This window comes from Equus caballus, chromosome 24, assembly GCF_041296265.1.
Source record: "Equus caballus isolate H_3958 breed thoroughbred chromosome 24, TB-T2T, whole genome shotgun sequence".
Taxonomy (NCBI): Eukaryota; Metazoa; Chordata; class Mammalia; order Perissodactyla; family Equidae; genus Equus; species Equus caballus.
The window spans coordinates 6,199,182-6,223,292 of NC_091707.1; positions in this window are offsets into that span (position 1 = coordinate 6,199,182).

Below are 24,111 nucleotides of genomic sequence, written 5' to 3' on the forward strand. Positions count from 1 at the left end.
CACAGCCTCTCAGACTGAACCTCGTGCCGGACACCACAGAACCACCTACCGGACAGACCGGAACCACCTGCCGGACACGCCGGAACCACCGGCTCGACCCGCCAGAACGACCGCTGGACATGCAAAATCACCTGCCGGCTACGCCGGAAACACTTCGCGAACACTCCGGAATCACCTGCCGGGCATGCCGGAACCACCTCTCAGATATGCCAGAACCACGTGCCAATGACCCCGGAAGCACCTGCCGAGCACGCCGGAACCACCTGCTCGACTCGCCAGAACCACCTGCCGGACACGCAAAAATCACCTGCCGGCTACGCCACAACCAGTTGGGGAAAACTTCGGAATCACCTGCCGGGCTTGCTGGAACCACCTGCCGGTCATGCCAAAATCACCTGCCAACTACGCCAGTACCACTTGGCGGACACTGTGGAAACACCTGTCGGGCCGGCCGGAACCACATCTCAGACGTGCCAGAACCATGTGCATGAGATGCTGGAACCACACCCTGAACAGACGGAAAACACCTGCCAGACCCGTCTGAACAACCTGCCGAGCACGCCGGAGCCACCTGCTCGACTCGCCGGAACCACCTACCTGACATGCCCAAATCACCAGCCGGGTATGCCAGAACCACTTGGCGGACACTCCGGAATCATCTGCCGGACATGCCGGAACCAGCTCTCAGACACACCAGAACCACGTGCCGGAGACGCCGGAAGCACCTGCCGAGCATGCCGGAGCCACCTGCTCGACTCGCCAGAAACACCTGTCGGACACGCCAAAATCACCTGCCGGGTACGCCAGAATCACCTGGCGGACACTCCGAAATCACCTGTCGCGCATGCCGGAACCACCTCTCAGACGTGCCGGAAGCACGTGCCAGACACGCCGGAATCACCTACCGGACAGACCGGAACCACCTGCCGAGCACGCCGGAGCCACCTGTTCGACTCGCTGGAACCACCTGCCGGACAGGCCAATATCAGCTGCTGGCTATGCCAGAACCACCTGGGGGACGGTCCGGAATCACCTGCCAGCCATGGCGGAACCACCTCTCAGACGTACCAGAACCACCTGCCGGAGAAGCTGGAAACACGTCCTGGACAGTCTGGAACCACCTGCCGGCCAAGCCTGAACCACCTGCCAAGCACAACGGAACAACCTGCCAGACACGCCAAAATCACCTGCGTGTTATGCCAGAACCACTGGGAGGACTCTCTGGGATGACCTGCCGGGCATGCCGGAACCACCTCTCAGACGTGCCAGAACCATGTGGCGGACAGTCCGGAATCACCTGTTGGGCATGCGCAACCACCTCTGACACGTACCAGAACCACATGCTGTGCAGGCTGGAACCACCTACCGGACAGACCGGAATCACCTTTCGGGCATGCCGGAAGCACCTGTCAGATGTGCCAGAAACACGTGCCGGAGACGCCGGAAGCACCTGCCAAGCACGTTGGAACCACCTGCTCAACTCGCCTGAACCACCTGCCGGACATGCCAAAATCACCTGCCGACTATGCCAGAACCACTTGGCGAACACTCCGGAATCACTTGCCGGGCATGCAGGAACCACCTCTCAGACATGCCAGAACCCCGTGCCAATGACCCCGGAAGCACCAGCCGAGCACGCCGGAACCACCTGCTCGACTCGCCAGAACCACCTGCCGATCACGCAAAAATCACCTGCCGGCTACGCCACAACCAGTTGGTGAACACTTTGGAATCACCTGCCAGGCTTGCTGGAACCACCTGCCAGTCATGCCAAAATCACCTGCCAACTACGCCAGAACCGCTTGGCGGACACTGCGGAAACACCTGTCGGGCCGGCTGGAACCACATCTCAGACGTGCCAGAAACGTGTTCATGAGATGCTGGAACCACACCCCGAACAGACGGATACCACCTGCCAGAACCGCCTGAACCACCTGCTGAGCACGCCGGAACCACCTGCTCGACTCACCGGTACCACCTCCCTGACACGCCAAAATCACCTGCTGGGCATGCCAGAACCACTTGGCGCACACTCCGGAATCATCTGCCGGACATGCCGGAACCAGCTCTCAGACACACCAGAACCAAGTGCCGGAGACGCCGGAAGCACCTGCCGAGCATGCCGGAGCCACCTGCTCGACTCGCCAGAAACACCTGCCGGACACGCCAAAATCACCTGCCGGGTATGCCAGAACCACTTCGGGGACAAGCCGGAATCACGTGAGGGGCATGCCGGCACAGCCTCTCAGACTGAACCTCGTGCCGGACACCACAGAACCACCTGCCGGACAGACCGGAACCACCTGCCGGACACGCCGGTACCACCGGCTCGACCCGCCGGAACGACCGCTGGACATGCAAAATCACTTGCCGGCTACGCCGGAAACACTTGGCGAACACTCCGGAAACACCTGCCGGGCATGCCGGAACCACCTCTCAGATATGCCAGAACCACGTGCCAATGACCCCGGAAGCACCTGCCGAGCACGCCGGAACCACCTGCTCGACTCGCCAGAACCACCTGCCGGACACGCCAAAATCACCTGCCGGCTAGGCCACAACCAGTTGGGGAACACTTCGGAATCACCTGCCGGGCTTGCTGGAACCACCTTCCGGTCATGCGAATATCACCTGCTGGGTATGCCAGAACCACTTGGCGGACACTCCGGAATCATCTGCCGGACATGCCAGAACCAGCTCTCAGACACACCAGAACCAAGTGCCGGAGACGCCGGAAGCACCTGCCGAGCATGCCGGAGCCACCTGCTCGACTCGCCAGAAACACCTGCCGGACACGCCAAAATCACCTGCCGGGTATGCCAGAACCACCTGGCGGACACTACGGAATCACCTGCCGCGCACGCCGGAACCACCTCTCAGACGTGCCGGAAGCACGTGCCAGACACGCCGGAAACACCTACCGGACAGACCGGAACCACCTGCCAAGAACGCCGGAGCCACCTGTTTGACTCGCTGGAACCACCTGCCGGACAGGCCAATATCAACTGCTGGCTATGCCAGAACCACCTGGGGGACAGTCCGGGATCACCTGCCAGCCATGGCGGAACCACCTCTCAGACGTACCAGAACCACCTGCCGGAGAAGCTGGAAACACATCCTGGACAGACTGGAACCACGTGACGGCCATGCCTGAACCACCTGCCGAGCACGGCGGAACCACCTGCCGGACACGCCAAAATCACCTGCGGGCTACGCCAGAACCACTTGGACGACTCTCCGAAATGACCTGCCGGGCATGTTGGAACCACCTCTCAGACGTGCCAGAAGCACGTGGCGGACAGTCCGGAATCACCTGTTGGGCATACGCAACCACCTCTGACACGTACCAGAACCACGTGCCGTGCACGCCGGAACCACCTACCGGACAGACCGGAATCAACTTTTGGGCATGCCGGAACCACCAGTCAGATGTGCCAGAAACACGTGCCAGAGACGCCGGAAGCACCTGCCGAGCACGTCGCAACCACCTGCTCAACTCGCCTGAACCACCTGCCGGACACGCCAAAATCACCTGCCCGCTACACCAGCACCACTTCGGGGACAAGCCGGAATCACGTGAGGGGCATGCCGGCACAGCCTCTCAGACTGAACCTCGTGCCGGACACCACAGAACCACCTGCCGGACAGACCGGAACCACCTGCCGGACACGCCGGAACCACCGGCTCGACCCGCCGGAACGACCGCGGGACATGCAAAATCACCTGCCGGCTACGCCGGAAACACTTCGCGAACACTCCGGAATCACCTGCCGGGCATGCCGGAACCACCTCTCAGATATGCCAGAACCACGTGCCAGTGACCCCGGAAGCACCTGCCGAGCACGCCGGAACCACCTGCTCGACTCGCCAGAACCACCTGCCGGACACGCAGAAATCACCTGCCGGCTACGCCACAACCAGTTGGGGAAAACTTCGGAATCACCTGCCGGGCTTGCTGGAACCACCTGCCGGTCATGCCAAAATCACCTGCCAACTACGCCAGTACCACTTGGCGGACACTGTGGAAACACCTGTCGGGCCGGCCGGAACCACATCTCAGACGTGCCAGAACCATGTGCATGAGATGCTGGAACCACACCCTGAACAGACGGAAAACACCTGCCAGACCCGTCTGAACAACCTGCCGAGCACGCCGGAGCCACCTGCTCGACTCGCCGGAACCACCTACCTGACATGCCCAAATCACCAGCCGGGTATGCCAGAACCACTTGGCGGACACTCCGGAATCATCTGCCGGACATGCCGGAACCAGCTCTCAGACACACCAGAACCACGTGCCGGAGACGCCGGAAGCACCTGCCGAGCATGCCGGAGCCACCTGCTCGACTCGTCAGAAACACCTGTCGGACACGCCAAAATCACCTGCCGGGTACGCCAGAACCACCTGGCGGACACTCCGAAATCACCTGTCGCGCATGCCGGAACCACCTCTCAGACGTGCCTGAAGCACGTGCCGGACACGCCGAAATCACCTACCAGACAGACCGGAACCACCTGCCGAGCACGCCGGAGCCACCTGTTCGACTCGCTGGAACCACCTGCCGGACAGGCCAATATCAACTGCTGGCTATGCCAGAACCACCTGGGGGACGGTCCGGAATCACCTGCCAGCCATGGCGGAACCACCTCTCAGACGTAGCAGAACCACCTGCCGGAGAAGCTGGAAACACGTCCTGGACAGTCTGGAACCACCTGCCGGCCAAGCCTGAACCACCTGCCAAGCACAACGGAACAACCTGCCAGACACGCCAAAATCACCTGCGTGTTATGCCAGAACCACTTGGAGGACTCTCTGGGATGACCTGCCGGGCATGCCGGAACCACCTCTCAGACGTGCCAGAACCATGTGGCGGACAGTCCGGAATCACCTGTTGGGCATGCGCAACCACCTCTGACACGTACCAGAACCACATGCCGTGCAGGCTGGAACCACCTACCGGACAGACCGGAATCACCTTTCGGGCATGCCGGAACCACCTGTCAGATGTGCCAGAAACACGTGCCGGAGACGCCGGAAGCACCTGCCAAGCACGTCGGAACCAACTGCTCAACTCGCCTGAACCACCTGCCGGACATGCCAAAATCACCTGCCGACTATGCCAGAACCACTTGGCGAACACTCCGGAATCACTTGCCGGGCATGCAGGAACCACCTCTCAGACATGCCAGAACCCCGTGCCAATGACCCCGGAAGCACCAGCCGAGCACGCGGGAACCACCTGCTCGACTCGCCAGAACCACCTGCCGATCACGCAAAAATCACCTGCCGGCTACGCCACAACCAGTTGGTGAACACTTTGGAATCACCTGCCAGGCTTGCTGGAACCACCTGCCAGTCATGCCAAAATCACCTGCCAACTACGCCAGAACCGCTTGGCGGACACTGCGGAAACACCTGTCGGGCCGGCTGGAACCACATCTCAGACGTGCCAGAAACGTGTTCATGAGATGCTGGAACCACACCCCGAACAGACGGATACCACCTGCCAGAACCGCCTGAACCACCTGCTGAGCACGCCAGAACCAAATGCTCGACTCACCGGTACCACCTCCCTGACACGCCAAAATCACCTGCTGGGTATGCCAGAACCACTTGGCGCACACTCCGGAATCATCTGCCAGACATGCCGGAACCAGCTCTCAGACACACCAGAACCAAGTGCCGGAGACGCCGGAAGCACCTGCCAAGCATGCCGGAGCCACCTGCTCGACTCGCCAGAAACACCTGCCGGACACGCCAAAATCACCTGCCGGGTATGCCAGAACCAGTTCGGGGACAAGCCGGAATCACGTGAGGGGCATGCCGGCACAGCCTCTCAGACTGAACCTCGTGCCGGACACCACAGAACCACCTGCCGGACAGACCGGAACCACCTGCCGGACACGCCGGAACCACCGGCTCGACCCTCCTGAACGACCGCTGGACATGCAAAATCACCTGCCGGCTACGCCGGAAACACTTGGCGAGCACTCCAGAATCACCTGCCGGGCATGCCGGAACCAGCTCTCAGACACACCAGAACCAAGTGCCGGAGACGCCGGAAGCACCTGCCGAGCATGCCGGAACCACCTGCTCGACTCGCCAGAACCACCTGCCGATCACGCAAAAATCACCTGCCGGCTACGCCACAACCAGTTGGTGAACACTTTGTAATCACCTGCCAGGCTTGCTGGAACCACCTGCCAGTCATGCCAAAATCACCTGCCAACTACGCCAGAACCGCTTGGCGGACACTGCGGAAACACCTGTCGGGCCGGCTGGAACCACATCTCAGACGAGAGAGAAACGTGTTCATGAGATGCTGGAACCACACCCCGAACAGACGGATACCACCTGCCAGAACCGCCTGAACCACCTGCTGAGCACGCCGGAACCACCTGCTCGACTCACCGGTACCACCTCCCTGACACGCCAAAATCACCTGCTGGGTATGCCAGAACGACTTGGCGGACACTCCGGAATCATCTGCCGGACATGCCGGAACCAGCTCTCAGACACACCAGAACCAAGTGCCGGAGACGCCGGAAGCACCTGCCGAGCATGCCGGAGCCACCTGCTCGACTCGCCAGAAACACCTGCCGGACACGCCAAAATCACCTGCCGGGTATGCCAGAACCACTTCGGGGACAAGCCGGAATCACGTGAGGGGCATGCCGGCACAGCCTCTCAGACTGAACCTCGTGCCGGACACCACAGAACCACCTGCCGGACAGACCGGAACCACCTGCCGGACACGCCGGTACCACCGGCTCGACCCGCCGGAACGACCGCTGGACATGCAAAATTACTTGCCGGCTACGCCGGAAACACTTGGCAAACACTCCGGAAACACCTGCCGGGCATGCCGGAACCACCTCTCAGATATGCCAGAACCACGTGCCAATGACCCCGGAAGCACCTGCCGAGCACGCCGGAACCACCTGCTCGACTCGCCAGAACCACCTGCCGGACACGCCAAAATCACCTGCCGGCTACGCCACAACCAGTTGGGGAACACTTCGGAATCACCTGCCGGGCTCGCTGGAACCACCTTCCGGTCATGCGAATATCACCTGCTGGGTATGCCAGAACCACTTGGCGGACACTCCGGAATCATCTGCCGGACATGCCGGAACCAGCTCTCAGACACACCAGAACCAAGTGCCGGAGACGCCGGAAGCACCTGCCGAGCATGCCGGAGCCACCTGCTCGACTCGCCAGAAACACCTGCCGGACACGCCAAAATCACCTGCCGGGTATGCCAGAACCACCTGGCGGACACTACGGAATCACCTGCCGCGCATGCCGGAACCACCTCTCAGACGTGCCGGAAGCACGTGCCAGACACGCCGGAAACACCTACCGGACAGACCGGAACCACCTGCCAAGAACGCCGGAGCCACCTGTTTGACTCGCTGGAACCACCTGCCGGACAGGCCAATATCAACTGCTGGCTATGCCAGAACCACCTGGGGGACAGTCCGGGATCACCTGCCAGCCATGGCGGAACCACCTCTCAGACGTACCAGAACCACCTGCCGGAGAAGCTGGAAACACGTCCTGGACAGACTGGAACCACGTGACGGCCATGCCTGAACCACCTGCCGAGCACGGCGGAACCACCTGCCGGACACGCCAAAATCACCTGCGGGCTACGCCAGAACCACTTGGACGACTCTCCGAAATGACCTGACGGGCATGTTGGAACCACCTCTCAGACGTGCCAGAAGCACGTGGCGGACAGTCCGGAATCACCTGTTGGGCATACGCAACCACCTCTGAGACGTACCAGAACCACGTGCCGTGCACGCCGGAACCACCTACCGGAGAGACCGGAATCAACTTTTGGGCATGCCGGAACCACCAGTCAGATGTGCCAGAAACACGTTCCGGAGACCCCGGAAGCACCTGCCGAGCACGCCGGAACCACCTGCTCGACTCGCCAGAACCACCTGCCGGACACGCAAAAATCACCTGCCGGCTACGCCATAACCAGTTGGGGAAAACTTCGGAATCACCTGCCGGGCTTGCTGGAACCACCTGCCGGTCATGCCAAAATCACCTGCCAACTACGCCAGTACCACTTGGCGGACACTGTGGAAACACCTGTCTGGCCGGCCGGAACCACAACTCAGACGTGCCAGAACCATGTGCATGAGATGCTGGAACCACACCCTCAACAGACGGAAAACACCTGCCACACCCGTCTGAAAAACCTGCCGAGCACGCCGGAGCCACCTGCTCGACTCGCCGGAACCACCTACCTGACATGCCCAAATCACCAGCCGGGTATGCCAGAACCACTTGGCGGACACTCCGGAATCATCTGCCGGACATGCCGGAACCAGCTCTCAGACACACCAGAACCACGTGCCGGAGACGCTGGAAGCACCTGCAGAGCATGCCGGAGCCACCTGCTCGACTCGCCAGAAACACCTGTATGACACGCCAAAATCACCTGCCGGGTACGCCAGAACCACCTGGCGGACACTCCGAAATCACCTGTCGCGCATGCCGGAACCACCTCTCAGACGTGCCGGAAGCACGTGCCGGACACGCCGGAATCACCTACCGGACAGACCGGAACCACCTGCCGAGCACGCCGGAGCCACCTGTTCGACTCGCTGGAACCACCTGCCGGACAGGCCAATATCAACTGCTGGCTATGCCAGAACCACCTGGGGGACGGTCCGGAATCACCTGCCAGCCATGGCGGAACCACCTCTCAGACGTAGCAGAACCACCTGCCGGAGAAGCTGGAAACACGTCCTGGACAGTCTGGAACCACCTGCCGGCCAAGCCTGAACCACCTGCCAAGCACAACGGAACAACCTGCCAGACACGCCAAAATCACCTGCGTGTTATGCCAGAACCACTTGGAGGACTCTCTGGGATGACCTGCCGGGCATGCCGGAACCACCTCTCAGACGTGCCAGAACCATGTGGCGGACAGTCCGGAATCACCTGTTGGGCATGCGCAACCACCTCTGAGACGTACCAGAACCACATGCCGTGCAGGCTGGAACCACCTACCGGACAGACCGGAATCACCTTTCGGGCATGCCGGAACCACCTGTCAGATGTGCCAGAAACACGTGCCGGAGACGCCGGAAGCACCTGCCAAGCTCGTCGGAACCACCTGCTCAACTCGCCTGAACCACCTGCCGGACATGCCAAAATCACCTGCCGACTATGCCAGAACCACTTGGCGAACACTCCGGAATCACTTGCCGGGCATGCAGGAACCACCTCTCAGACATGCCAGAACCCCGTGCCAATGACCCCGGAAGCACCAGCCGAGCACGCCGGAACCACCTGCTCGACTCGCCAGAACCACCTGCCGATCACGCAAGAATCACCTGCCGGCTACGCCACAACCAGTTGGTGAACACTTTGGAATCACCTGCCAGGCTTGCTGGAACCACCTGCCAGTCATGCCAAAATCACCTGCCAACTACGCCAGAACCGCTTGGCGGACACTGCGGAAACACCTGTCGGGCCGGCTGGAACCACATCTCAGACGAGAGAGAAACGTGTTCATGAGATGCTGGAACCACACCCCGAACAGACGGATACCACCTGCCAGAACCGCCTGAACCACCTGCTGAGCACGCCGGAACCACCTGCTCGACTCACCGGTACCACCTCCCTGACACGCCAAAATCACCTGCTGGGTATGCCAGAACCACTTGGCGGACACTCCGGAATCATCTGCCGGACATGCCGGAACCAGATCTCAGACACACCAGAACCAAGTGCCGGAGACGCCGGAAGCACCTGCCGAGCATGCCGGAGCCACCTGCTCGACTCGCCAGAAACACCTGCCGGACACGCCAAAATCACCTGCCGGGTATGCCAGAACCACTTCGGGGACAAGCCGGAATCACGTGAGGGGCATGCCGGCACAGCCTCTCAGACTGAACCTCGTGCCGGACACCACAGAACCACCTGCCGGACAGACCGGAACCACCTGCCGGACACGCCGGTACCACCGGCTCGACCCGCCGGAACGACCGCTGGACATGCAAAATCACTTGCCGGCTACGCCGGAAACACTTGGCGAACACTCCGGAAACACCTGCCGGGCATGCCGGAACCACCTCTCAGATATGCCAGAACCACGTGCCAATGACCCCGGAAGCACCTGCCGAGCACGCCGGAACCACCTGCTCGACTCGCCAGAACCACCTGCCGGACACGCCAAAATCACCTGCCGGCTACGCCACAACCAGTTGGGGAACACTTCGGAATCACCTGCCGGGCTTGCTGGAACCACCTTCCGGTCATGCGAATATCACCTGCTGGGTATGCCAGAACCACTTGGCGGACACTCCGGAATCATCTGCCGGACATGCCGGAACCAGCTCTCAGATACACCAGAACCAAGTGCCGGAGACGCCGGAAGCACCTGCCGAGCATGCCGGAGCCACCTGCCCGACTCGCTGGAACCACCTGCCGGACAGGCCAATATCAACTGCTGGCTATGCCAGAACCACCTGGGGGACGGTCCGGAATCACCTGCCAGCCATGGCGGAACCACCTCTCAGACGTACCAGAACCACCTGCCGGAGAAGCTGGAAACACGTCCTGGACAGACTGGAGCCACGTGACGCCCATGCCTGAACCACCTGCCGAGCACGGCGGAACAACCTGCCAGACACGCCAAAATCACCTGCGTGTTATGCCAGAACCACTTGGAGGACTCTCTGGGATGACCTGCCGGGCATGCCGGAACCACCTCTCAGACGTGCCAGAACCATGTGGCGGACAGTCCGGAATCACCTGTTGGGCATGCGCAACCACCTCTGAGACGTACCAGAACCACATGCCGTGCAGGCTGGAACCACCTACCGGACAGACCGGAATCACCTTTCGGGCATGCCGGAACCACCTGTCAGATGTGCCAGAAACACGTGCCGGAGACGCCGGAAGCAACTGCCAAGCACGTTGGAACCACCTGCTCAACTCGCCTGAACCACCTGCCGGACATGCCAAAATCACCTGCCGACTATGCCAGAACCACTTGGCGAACACTCCGGAATCACTTGCCGGGCATGCAGGAACCACCTCTCAGACATGCCAGAACCCCGTGCCAATGACCCCGGAAGCACCAGCCGAGCACGCCGGAACCACCTGCTCGACTCGCCAGAACCACCTGCCGATCACGCAAAAATCACCTGCCGGCTACGCCACAACCAGATGGTGAACACTTTGCAATCACCTGCCAGGCTTGCTGGAACCACCTGCCAGTCATGCCAAAATCACCTGCCAACTATGCCAGAACCGCTTGGCGGACACTGCGGAAACACCTGTCGGGCCGGCTGGAACCACATCTCAGACGTGCCAGAAATGTGTTCATGAGATGCTGGAACCACACCCCGAACAGACGGATACCACCTGCCAGAACCGCCTGAACCACCTGCTGAGCACGCCGGAAACATCTGCTCGACTCACCGGTACCACCTCCCTGACACGCCAAAATCACCTGCTGGGTATGCCAGAACCACTTGGCGGACACTCCGGAATCATCTGCCGGACATGCCGGAACCAGCTCTCAGACACACCAGAACCAAGTGCCGGAGACGCCGGAAGCACCTGCCGAGCATGCCGGAGCCACCTGCTCGACTCGCCAGAAACACCTGCCGGACACGCCAAAATCACCTGCCGGATACGCCAGAACCACCTGGCGGACACTCCGAAACCACCTGTCGCGCATGCCGGAACCACCTCTCAGACGTGCCGGAAGCACGTGCCGGAAACGCCGGAATCTCGTACCGGACAGACCGGAACCACCTGCCGAGCACGCCGGAGCCACCTGTTCGACTCGCTGGAACCACCTGCCGGACAGGCCAATATCAACTGCTGGCTATGCCAGAACCACCTGGGGGACAGTCCGGGATCACCTGCCAGCCATGGCGGAACCACCTCTCAGACGTACCAGAACCACCTGCCGGAGAAGCTGGAAACACGTCCTGGACAGACTGAAACCACGTGACGGCCATGCCTGAACCACCTGCCGAGCACGGCAGAACCACCTGCCGGACACGCCAAAATCACCTGCGGGCTACGCCAGAACCACTTGGACGACTCTCCGAAATGACCTGACGGGCATGTTGGAACCACCTCTCAGACGTGCCAGAAGCACGTGGCGGACAGTCCGGAATCACCTGTTGGGCATACGCAACCACCTCTGACACGTACCAGAACAACGTTCCGTGCACGCCGGAACCACCTACCGGACAGACCGGAATCAACTTTTGGGCATGCCGGAACCACCAGTCAGATGTGCCAGAAACACGTGCCGGAGACGCCGGAAGCACCTGCCGAGCACGTCGCAACCACCTGATCAACTCGCCTGAACCACCTGCCGGACACGCCAAAATCACCTGCCCGCTACACCAGCACCACTTAGGGGACAAGCCGGAATCACGTGAGGGGCATGCCGGCACAGCCTCTCAGACTGAACCTCGTGCCGGACACCACAGAACCACCTGCCGGACAGACCGGAACCACCTGCCGGACACGCCGGAACCACCGGCTCGACCCGCCGGAACGACCGCTGGACATGCAAAATCACCTGCCGGCTACGCCGGAAACACTTGGCGAACACTCCGGAATCACCTGCCGGGCATGCCGGAACCACCTCTCAGATATGCCAGAACCACGTGCCAATGACCCCGGAAGCACCTGCCGAGCACGCCGGAACCACCTGCTCGACTCGCCAGAACCACCTGCCGATCACGCAAAAATCAGCTGCCGGCTACGCCACAACCAGTTGGGGAACACTTCGGAATCACCTGCCGGGCTTGCTGGAACCAACTGCCGGTCATGCGAAAATCACCTGCTGGGTATGCCAGAACCACTTGGCGGACACTCCGGAATCATCTGCCGGACATGCCGGAACCAGCTCTCAGACACACCAGAACCAAGTGCCGGAGACGCCGGAAGCACCTGCAGAGCATGCCGGAGCCACCTGCTCGACTCGCCAGAAACACCTGCCGGACACGCCAAAATCACCTGCCGGGTATGCCAGAACGACCTGTCGGACACTACGGAATCACCTGCCGCGCATACCGGAACCACCTCTCAGACGTGCCGGAAGCACGTGCCAGACACGCCGGAAACACCTACCGGACAGACCGGAACCACCTGCCAAGAACGCCGGAGCCACCTGTTTGACTCGCTGGAACCACCTGCCGGACAGGCCAATATCAACTGCTGGCTATGCCAGAACCACTTGGGCGACAGTCCAGGATCACCTGCCAGCCATGGCGGAACCACCTCTCAGACGTACCAGAACCACCTGCCGGAGAAGCTGGAAACACGTCCTGGACAGACTGGAACCACGTGACGGCCATGCCTGAACCACCTGCCGAGCACGGCGGAACCACCTGCCGGACACGCCAAAATCACCTGCGGGCTACGCCAGAACCACTTGGACGACTCTCCGAAATGACCTGCCGGGGACGTTGGAACCACCTCTCAGACGTGCCAGAAGCACGTGGCGGACAGTCCGGAATCACCTGTTGGGCATACGCAACCACCTCTGACACGTACCAGAACCACGTGCCGTGCACGCCGGAACCACCTACCGGACAGACCGGAATCAACTTTTGGGCATGCCGGAACCACCAGTCAGATGTGCCAGAAACACGTGCCGGAGACGCCGGAAGCACCTGCCGAGCACGTCGCAACCACCTGCTCAAATCGCCTGAACCACCTGCCGGACACGCCAAAATCACCTGCCCGCTACACCAGCACCACTTCGGGGACAAGCCGGAATCACGTGAGGTGCATGCCAGCACAGCCTCTCAGACTGAACCTCGTGCCGGACACCACAGAACCACCTGCCGGACAGACCGGAACCACCTGCCGGACACGCCGGAACCACCGGCTCGACCCGCCGGAACGACCGCTGGACATGCAAAATCACCTGCCGGCTATGCCGGAAACACTTGGCGAACACTCCGGAATCACCTGCCGGGCATGCCGGAACCACCTCTCAGATATGCCAGAACCACGTGCCAATGACCCCGGAAGCACCTGCCGAGCACGCCGGAACCACCTGCTCGACTCGCCAGAACCACCTGCCGGACACGCAAAAATCACCTGCCGGCTACGCCACAACCAGTTGGGGAAAACTTCAGAATCACCTGCCGGGCTTGCTGGAACCACCTGCCGGTCATGCCAAAATCACCTGCCAACTACGCCAGTACCACTTGGCGGACACTGTGGAAACACCTGTCGGGCCGGCCGGAACCACATCTCAGACGTGCCAGAACCATGTGCATGAGATGCTGGAACCACACCCTGAACAGACGGAAAACACCTGCCAGACCCGTCTGAACAACCTGCCGAGCACGCCGGAGCCACCTGCTCGACTCGCCGGAACCACCTACCTGACATGCCCAAATCACCAGCCGGGTATGCCAGAACCACTTGGCGGACACTCCGGAATCATCTGCCGGACATGCCGGAACCAGCTCTCAGACACACCAGAACCACGTGCCGGAGACGCCGGAAGCACCTGCAGAGCATGCCGGAGCCACCTGCTCGACTCGCCAGAAACACCTGTATGACACGCCAAAATCACCTGCCGGGTACGCCAGAACCACCTGGCGGACACTCCGAAATCACCTGTCGCGCATGCCGGAACCACCTCTCAGACGTGCCTGAAGCACGTGCCGGACACGCCGAAATCACCTACCAGACAGACCGGAACCACCTGCCGAGCACGCCGGAGCCACCTTTTCGACTCGCTGGAACCACCTGCCGGACAGACCAATATCAACTGCTGGCTATGCCAGAACCACCTGGGGGACGGTCCGGAATCACCTGCCAGCCATGGCGGAACCACCTCTCAGACGTAGCAGAACCACCTGCCGGAGAAGCTGGAAACACGTCCTGGACAGTCTGGAACCACCTGCCGGCCAAGCCTGAACCACCTGCCAAGCACAACGGAACAACCTGCCAGACACGCCAAATCACCTGCGTGTTATGCCAGAACCACTTGGAGGACTCTCTGGGATGACCTGCCGGGCATGCCGGAACCACCTCTCAGACGTGCCAGAACCATGTGGCGGACAGTCCGGAATCACCTGTTGGGCATGCGCAACCACCTCTGAGACGTACCAGAACCACATGCCGTGCAGGCTGGAACCACCTACCGGACAGACCGGAATCACCTTTCGGGCATGCCGGAACCACCTGTCAGATGTGCCAGAAACACGTGCCGGAGACGCCGGAAGCACCTGCCAAGCACGTTGGAACCACCTGCTCAACTCGCCTGAACCACCTGCCGGACATGCCAAAATCACCTGCCGACTATGCCAGAACCACTTGGCGAACACTCCGGAATCACTTGCCGGGCATGCAGGAACCACCTCTCAGACATGCCAGAACCCCGTGCCAATGACCCCGGAAGCACCAGCCGAGCACGCCGGAACCACCTGCTCGACTCGCCAGAACCACCTGCCGATCACACAAAAATCACCTGCCGGCTACGCCACAACCAGTTGGTGAACACTTTGGAATCACCTGCCAGGCTTGCTGGAACCACCTGCCAGTCATGCCAAAATCACCTGCCAACTACGCCAGAACCGCTTGGCGGACACTGCGGAAACACCTGTCGGGCCGGCTGGAACCACATCTCAGACGAGAGAGAAACGTGTTCATGAGATGCTGGAACCACACCCCGAACAGACGGATACCACCTGCCAGAACCGCCTGAACCACCTGCTGAGCACGCCGGAACCACCTGCTCGACTCACCGGTACCACCTCCCTGACACGCCAAAATCACCTGCTGGGTATGCCAGAACCACTTGGCGGACACTCCGGAATCATCTGCCGGACATGCCGGAACCAGCTCTCAGACACACCAGAACCAAGTGCCGGAGACGCCGGAAGCACCTGCCGAGCATGCCGGAGCCACCTGCTCGACTCGCCAGAAACACCTGCCGGACACGCCAAAATCACCTGCCGGGTATGCCAGAACCACTTCGGGGACAAGCCGGAATCACGTGAGGGGCATGCCGGCACAGCCTCTCAGACTGAACCTCGTGCCGGACACCACAGAACCACCTGCCGGACAGACCGGAACCACCTGCCGGACACGCCGGTACCACCGGCTCGACCCGCCGGAACGACCGCTGGACATGCAAAATTACTTGCCGGCTACGCCGGAAACACTTGGCGAACACTCCGGAAACACCTGCCGGGCATGCCGGAACCACCTCTCAGATATGCCAGAACCACGTGCCAATGACCCCGGAAGCACCTGCCGAGCACGCCGGAACCACCTGCTCGACTCGCCAGAACCACCTGCCGGACACGCCAAAATCACCTGCCGGCTACGCCACAACCAGTTGGGGAACACTTCGGAATCACCTGCCGGGCTTGCTGGAACCACCTTCCGGTCATGCGAATATCACCTGCTGGGTATGCCAGAACCACTTGGCGGACACTCCAGAATCATCTGCCGGACATGCCGGAACCAGCTCTCAGACACACCAGAACCAAGTGCCGGAGACGCCGGAAGCACCTGCCGAGCATGCCGGAGCCACCTGCTCGACTCGCCAGAAACACCTGCCGGACACGCCAAAATCACCTGCCGGGTATGCCAGAACCACCTGGCGGACACTACGGAATCACCTGCCGCGCATGCCGGAACCACCTCTCAGACGTGCCGGAAGCACGTGCCAGACACGCCGGAAACACCTACCGGACAGACCGGAACCACCTGCCAAGAACGCCGGAGCCACCTGTTTGACTCGCTGGAACCACCTGCCGGACAGGCCAATATTAACTGCTGGCTATGCCAGAACCACCTGTGGGACAGTCCGGGATCACCTGCCAGCCATGGCGGAACCACCTCTCAGACGTACCAGAACCACCTGCCGGAGAAGCTGGAAACACGTCCTGGACAGACTGGAACCACGTGACGGCCATGCCTGAACCACCTGCCGAGCACGGCGGAACCACCTGCCGGACACGCCAAAATCACCTGCGGGCTACGCCAGAACCACTTGGACGACTCTCCGAAATGACCTGCCGGGCATGTTGGAACCACCTCTCAGACGTGCCAGAAGCACGTGGCGGACAGTCCGGAATCACCTGTTGGGCATACGCAACCACCTCTGACACGTACCAGAACCACGTGCCGTGCACGCCGGAACCACCTACCGGACAGACCGGAATCAACTTTTGGGCATGCCGGAACCACCAGTCAGATGTGCCAGAAACACGTTCCGGAGACGCCGGAAGCACCTGCCGAGCACGTCGGAACCACCTGCTCAACTCGCCTGAACCACCTGCCGGACACGCCAAAATCACCTGCCCGCTACACCAGCACCACTTCGGGGACAAGCCGGAATCACGTGAGGGGCATGCCGGCACAGCCTCTCAGACTGAACCTCGTGCCGGACACCACAGAACCACCTGCCGGACAGACCGGAACCACCTGCCGGACACGCCGGAACCACCGGCTCGACCCGCCGGAACGACCGCTGGACATGCAAAATCACCTGCCGGCTACGCCGGAAACACTTGGCGAACACTCCGGAATCACCTGCCGGGCATGCCGGAACCACCTCTCAGATATGCCAGAACCACGTGCCAATGACCCCGGAAGCACCTGCCGAGCACGCCGGAACCACCTGCTCGACTCGCCAGAACCACCTGCCGGACACGCAAAAATCACCTGCCGGCTACGCCATAACCATTTGGGGAAAACTTCGGAATCACCTGCCGGGCTTGCTGGAACCACCTGCCGGTCATGCCAAAATCACCTGCCAACTACGCCAGTACCACTTGGCGGACACTGTGGAAACACCTGTCTGGCCGGCCGGAACCACAACTCAGACGTGCCAGAACCATGTGCATGAGATGCTGGAACCACACCCTTAACAGACGGAAAACACCTGCCACACCCGTCTGAAAAACCTGCCTAGCACGCCGGAGCCACCTGCTCGACTCGCCGGAACCACCTACCTGACATGCCCAAATCACCAGCCGGGTATGCCAGAACCACTTGGCGGACACTCCGGAATCATCTGCCGGACATGCCGGAACCAGCTCTCAGACACACCAGAACCACGTGCCGGAGACGCTGGAAGCACCTGCAGAGCATGCCGGAGCCACCTGCTCGACTCGCCAGAAACACCTGTATGACACGCCAAAATCACCTGCCGGGTACGCCAGAACCACCTGGCGGACACTCCGAAATCACCTGTCGCGCATGCCGGAACCACCTCTCAGACGTGCCGTAAGCACGTGCCGGACACGCCGGAATCACCTACCGGACAGACCGGAACCACCTGCCGAGCACGCCGGAGCCACCTGTTCGACTCGCTGGAACCACCTGCCGGGCAGGCCAATATCAACTGCTGGCTATGCCAGAACCACCTGGGGGACGGTCCGGAATCACCTGCCAGCCATGGCGGAACCACCTCTCAGACGTAGCAGAACCACCTGCCGGAGAAGCTGGAAACACGTCCTGGACAGTCTGGAACCACCTGCCGGCCAAGCCTGAACCACCTGCCAAGCACAACGGAACAACCTGCCAGACACGCCAAAATCACCTGCGTGTTATGCCAGAACCACTTGGAGGACTCTCTGGGATGACCTGCCGGGCATGCCGGAACCACCTCTCAGACGTGCCAGAACCATGTGGCGGACAGTCCGGAATCACCTGTTGGGCATGCGCAACCACCTCTGAGACGTACCAGAACCACATGCCGTGCAGGCTGGAACCACCTACCGGACAGACCGGAATCACCTTTCGGGCATGCCGGAACCACCTGTCAGATGTGCCAGAAACACGTGCCGGAGACGCCGGAAGCACCTGCCAAGCTCGTCGGAACCACCTGCTCAACTCGCCTGAACCACCTGCCGGACATGCCAAAATCACCTGCCGACTATGCCAGAACCACTTGGCGAACACTCCGGAATCACTTGCCGGGCATGCAGGAACCACCTCTCAGACATGCCAGAACCCCGTGCCAATGACCCCGGAAGCACCAGCCGAGCACGCCGGAACCACCTGCTCGACTCGCCAGAACCACCTGCCGATCACACAAAAATCACCTGCCGGCTACGCCACAACCAGTTGGTGAACACTTTGGAATCACCTGCCAGGCTTGCTGGAACCACCTGCCAGTCATGCCAAAATCACCTGCCAACTACGCCAGAACCGCTTGGCGGACACTGCGGAAACACCTGTCGGGCCGGCTGGAACCACATCTCAGACGTGCCAGAAACGTGTTCATGAGATGCTGGAACCACACCCCGAACAGACGGATACCACCTGCCAGAACCGCCTGAACCACCTGCTGAGCACGCCGGAACCACCTGCTCGACTCACCGGTACCACCTCCCTGACACGCCAAAATCACCTGCTGGGTATGCCAGAACCACTTGGCGGACACTCCGGAATCATCTGCCGGACATGCCGGAACCAGATCTCAGACACACCAGAACCAAGTGCCGGAGACGCCGGAAGCACCTGCCGAGCATGCCGGAGCCACCTGCTCGACTCGCCAGAAACACCTGCCGGACACGCCAAAATCACCTGCCGGGTATGCCAGAACCACTTCGGGGACAAGCCGGAATCACGTGAGGGGCATGCCGGCACAGCCTCTCAGACTGAACCTCGTGCCGGACACCACAGAACCACCTGCCGGACAGACCGGAACCACCTGCCGGACACGCCGGTACCACCGGCTCGACCCGCCGGAACGACCGCTGGACATGCAAAATCACTTGCCGGCTACGCCGGAAACACTTGGCGAACACTCCGGAAACACCTGCCGGGCATGCCGGAACCACCTCTCAGATATGCCAGAACCACGTGCCAATGACCCCGGAAGCACCTGCCGAGGACGCCGGAACCACCTGCTCGACTCGCCAGAACCACCTGCCGGACACGCCAAAATCACCTGCCGGCTACGCCACAACCAGTTGGGGAACACTTCGGAATCACCTGCCGGGCTTGCTGGAACCACCTTCCGGTCATGTGAATATCACCTGCTGGGTATGCCAGAACCACTTGGCGGACACTCCGGAATCATCTGCCGGACATGCCGGAACCAGCTCTCAGATACACCAGAACCAAGTGCCGGAGACGCCGGAAGCACCTGCCGAGCATGCCGGAGCCACCTGCTCGACTCGCTGGAACCACCTGCCGGACAGGCCAATATCAACTGCTGGCTATGCCAGAACCACCTGGGGGACGGTCCGGAATCACCTGCCAGCCATGGCGGAACCACCTCTCAGACGTACCAGAACCACCTGCCGGAGAAGCTGGAAACACGTCCTGGACAGACTGGAACCACGTGACGCCCATGCCTGAACCACCTGCCGAGCACGGCGGAACAACCTGCCAGACACGCCAAAATCACCTGCGTGTTATGCCAGAACCACTTGGAGGACTCTCTGGGATGACCTGCCGGGCATGCCAGAACCACCTCTCAGACGTGCCAGAACCATGTGGCGGACAGTCCGGAATCACCTGTTGGGCATGCGCAACCACCTCTGAGACGTACCAGAACCACATGCCGTGCAGGCTGGAACCACCTACCGGACAGACCGGAATCACCTTTCGGGCATGCCGGAACCACCTGTCAGATGTGCCAGAAACACGTGCCGGAGACGCCGGAAGCAACTGCCAAGCACGTTGGAACCACCTGCTCAACTCGCCTGAACCACCTGCCGGACATGCCAAAATCACCTGCCGACTATGCCAGAACCACTTGGCGAACACTCCGGAATCACTTGCCGGGCATGCAGGAACCACCTCTCAGACATGCCAGAACCCCGTGCCAATGACCCCGGAAGCACCAGCCGAGCACGCCGGAACCACCTGCTCGACTCGCCAGAACCACCTGCCGATCACGCAAAAATCACCTGCCGGCTACGCCACAACCAGATGGTGAACACTTTGCAATCACCTGCCAGGCTTGCTGGAAACACCTGCCAGTCATGCCAAAATCACCTGCCAACTATGCCAGAACCGCTTGGCGGACACTGCGGAAACACCTGTCGGGCCGGCTGGAACCACATCTCAGACGTGCCAGAAATGTGTTCATGAGATGCTGGAACCACACCCCGAACAGACGGATACCACCTGCCAGAACCGCCTGAACCACCTGCTGAGCACGCAGGAAACATCTGCTCGACTCACCGGTACCACCTCCCTGACACGCCAAAATCGTCTGCTGGGTATGCCAGAACCACTTGGCGGACACTCCGGAATCATCTGCCGGACATGCCGGAACCAGCTCTCAGACACACCAGAACCAAGTGCCGGAGACGCCGGAAGCACCTGCCGAGCATGCCGGAGCCACCTGCTCGACTCGCCAGAAACACCTGCCGGACACACCAAAATCACCTGCCGGATACGCCAGAACCACCTGGCGGACACTCCGAAACCACCTGTCGCGCATGCCGGAACCACCTCTCAGACGTGCCGGAAGCACGTGCCGGAAACGCCGGAATCTCCTACCGGACAGACCGGAACCACCTGCCGAGCACGCCGGAGCCACCTGTTCGACTCGCTGGAACCACCTGCCGGACAGGCCAATATCAACTGCTGGCTATGCCAGAACCACCTGGGGGACAGTCCGGGATCACCTGCCAGCCATGGCGGAACCACCTCTCAGACGTACCAGAACCACCTGCCGGAGAAGCTGGAAACACGTCCTGGACAAACTGAAACCACGTGACGGCCATGCCTGAACCACCTGCCGAGCACGGCAGAACCACCTGCCGGACACGCCAAAATCACCTGCGGGCTACGCCAGAACCACTTGGACGACTCTCCGAAATGACCTGCCGGGCATGTTGGAACCACCTCTCAGACGTGCCAGAAGCACGTGGCGGACAGTCCGGAATCACCTGTTGGGCATACGCAACCACCTCTGACACGTACCAGAACAACGTGCCGTGCACGCCGGAACCACCTACCGGACAGACCGGAATCCACTTTTGGGCATGCCGGAACCACCAGTCAGATGTGCCAGAAACACGTGCCGGAGACGCCGGAAGCACCTGCCGAGCACGTCGCAACCACCTGATCAACTCGCCTGAACCACCTGCCGGACACGCCAAAATCACCTGCCCGCTACACCAGCACCACTTAGGGGACAAGCCGGAATCACGTGAGGGGCATGCCGGCACAGCCTCTCAGACTGAACCTCGTGCCGGACACCACAGAACCACCTGCCGGACAGACCGGAACCACCTGCCGGACACGCCGGAACCACCGGCTCGACCCGCCGGAACGACCGCTGGACATGCAAAATCACCTGCCGGCTACGCCGGAAACACTTGGCGAGCACTCCGGAATCACCTGCCGGGCATGCCGGAACCACCTCTCAGATATGCCAGAACCACGTGCCAATGACCCCGGAAGCACCTGCCGAGCACGCCGGAACCACCTGCTCGACTAGCCAGAACCACCTGCCGATCACGCAAAAATCACCTGCCGGCTACGCCACAACCAGTTGGGGAACACTTCGGAATCACCTGCCGGGCTTGCTGGAACCAACTGCCGGTCATGCGAAAATCACCTGCTGGGTATGCCAGAACCACTTGGCGGACACTCCGGAATCATCTGCCGGACATGCCGGAACCAGCTCTCAGACACACCAGAACCAAGTGCCGGAGACGCCGGAAGCACCTGCCGAGCATGCCGGAGCCACCTGCTCGAATCGCCAGAAACACCTGCCGGACACGCCAAAATCACCTGCGGGCTACGCCAGAACCACTTGGACGACTCTCCGAAATGACCTGCCGGGCATGTTGGAACCACCTCTCAGACGTGCCAGAAGCACGTGGCGGACAGTCCGGAATCACCTGTTGGGCATACGCAACCACCTCTGACGCGTACCAGAACCACGTGCCGTGCACGCCGGAACCACCTACCGGACAGACCGGAATCAACTTTTGGGCATGCCGGAACCACCAGTCAGATGTGCCAGAAACACGTGCCGGAGACGCCGGAAGCACCTGCCGAGCACGTCGCAACCACCTGCTCAACTCGCCTGAACCACCTGCCGGACACGCCAAAATCACCTGCCCGCTACACCAGCACCACTTCGGGGACAAGCCAGAATCACGTGAGGGGCATGCCGGCACAGCCTCTCAGACTGAACCTCGTGCCGGACACCACAGAACCACCTGCCGGACAGACCAGAACCACCTGCCGGACACGCCGGAACCACCGGCTCGACCCGCCGGAACGACCGCTGGACATGCAAAATCACCTGCCGGCTACGCCGGAAACACTTGGCGAACACTCCGGAAACACCTGCCGGGCATGCCGGAACCACCTCTCAGATATGCCAGAACCAAGTGCCGGAGACGCCGGAAGCACCTGCCGAGCATGCCGGAGCCACCTGCTCGACTCGCTGGAACCACCTGCCGGACAGGCCAATATCAACTGCTGGCTATGCCAGAACCACTTGGCGAACACTCCGGAATCACTTGCCGGGCATGCAGGAACCACCTCTCAGACATGCCAGAACCCCGTGCCAATGACCCCGGAAGCACCAGCCGAGCACGCCGGAACCACCTGCTCGACTCGCCAGAACCACCTGCCGATCACACAAAAATCACCTGCCGGCTACGCCACAACCAGTTGGTGAACACTTTGGAATCACCTGCCAGGCTTGCTGGAACCACCTGCCAGTCATGCCAAAATCACCTGCCAACTACGCCAGAACCGCTTGGCGGACACTGCGGAAACACCTGTCGGGCCGGCTGGAACCACATCTCAGACGAGAGAGAAACGTGTTCATGAGATGCTGGAACCACACCCCGAACAGACGGATACCACCTGCCAGAACCGCCTGAACCACCTGCTGAGCACGCCGGAACCACCTGCTCGACTCACCGGTACCACCTCCCTGACACGCCAAAATCACCTGCTGGGTATGCCAGAACCACTTGGCGGACACTCCGGAATCATCTGCCGGACATGCCGGAACCAGCTCTCAGACACACCAGAACCAAGTGCCGGAGACGCCGGAAGCACCTGCCGAGCATGCCGGAGCCACCTGCTCGACTCGCCAGAAACACCTGCCGGACACGCCAAAATCACCTGCCGGGTAT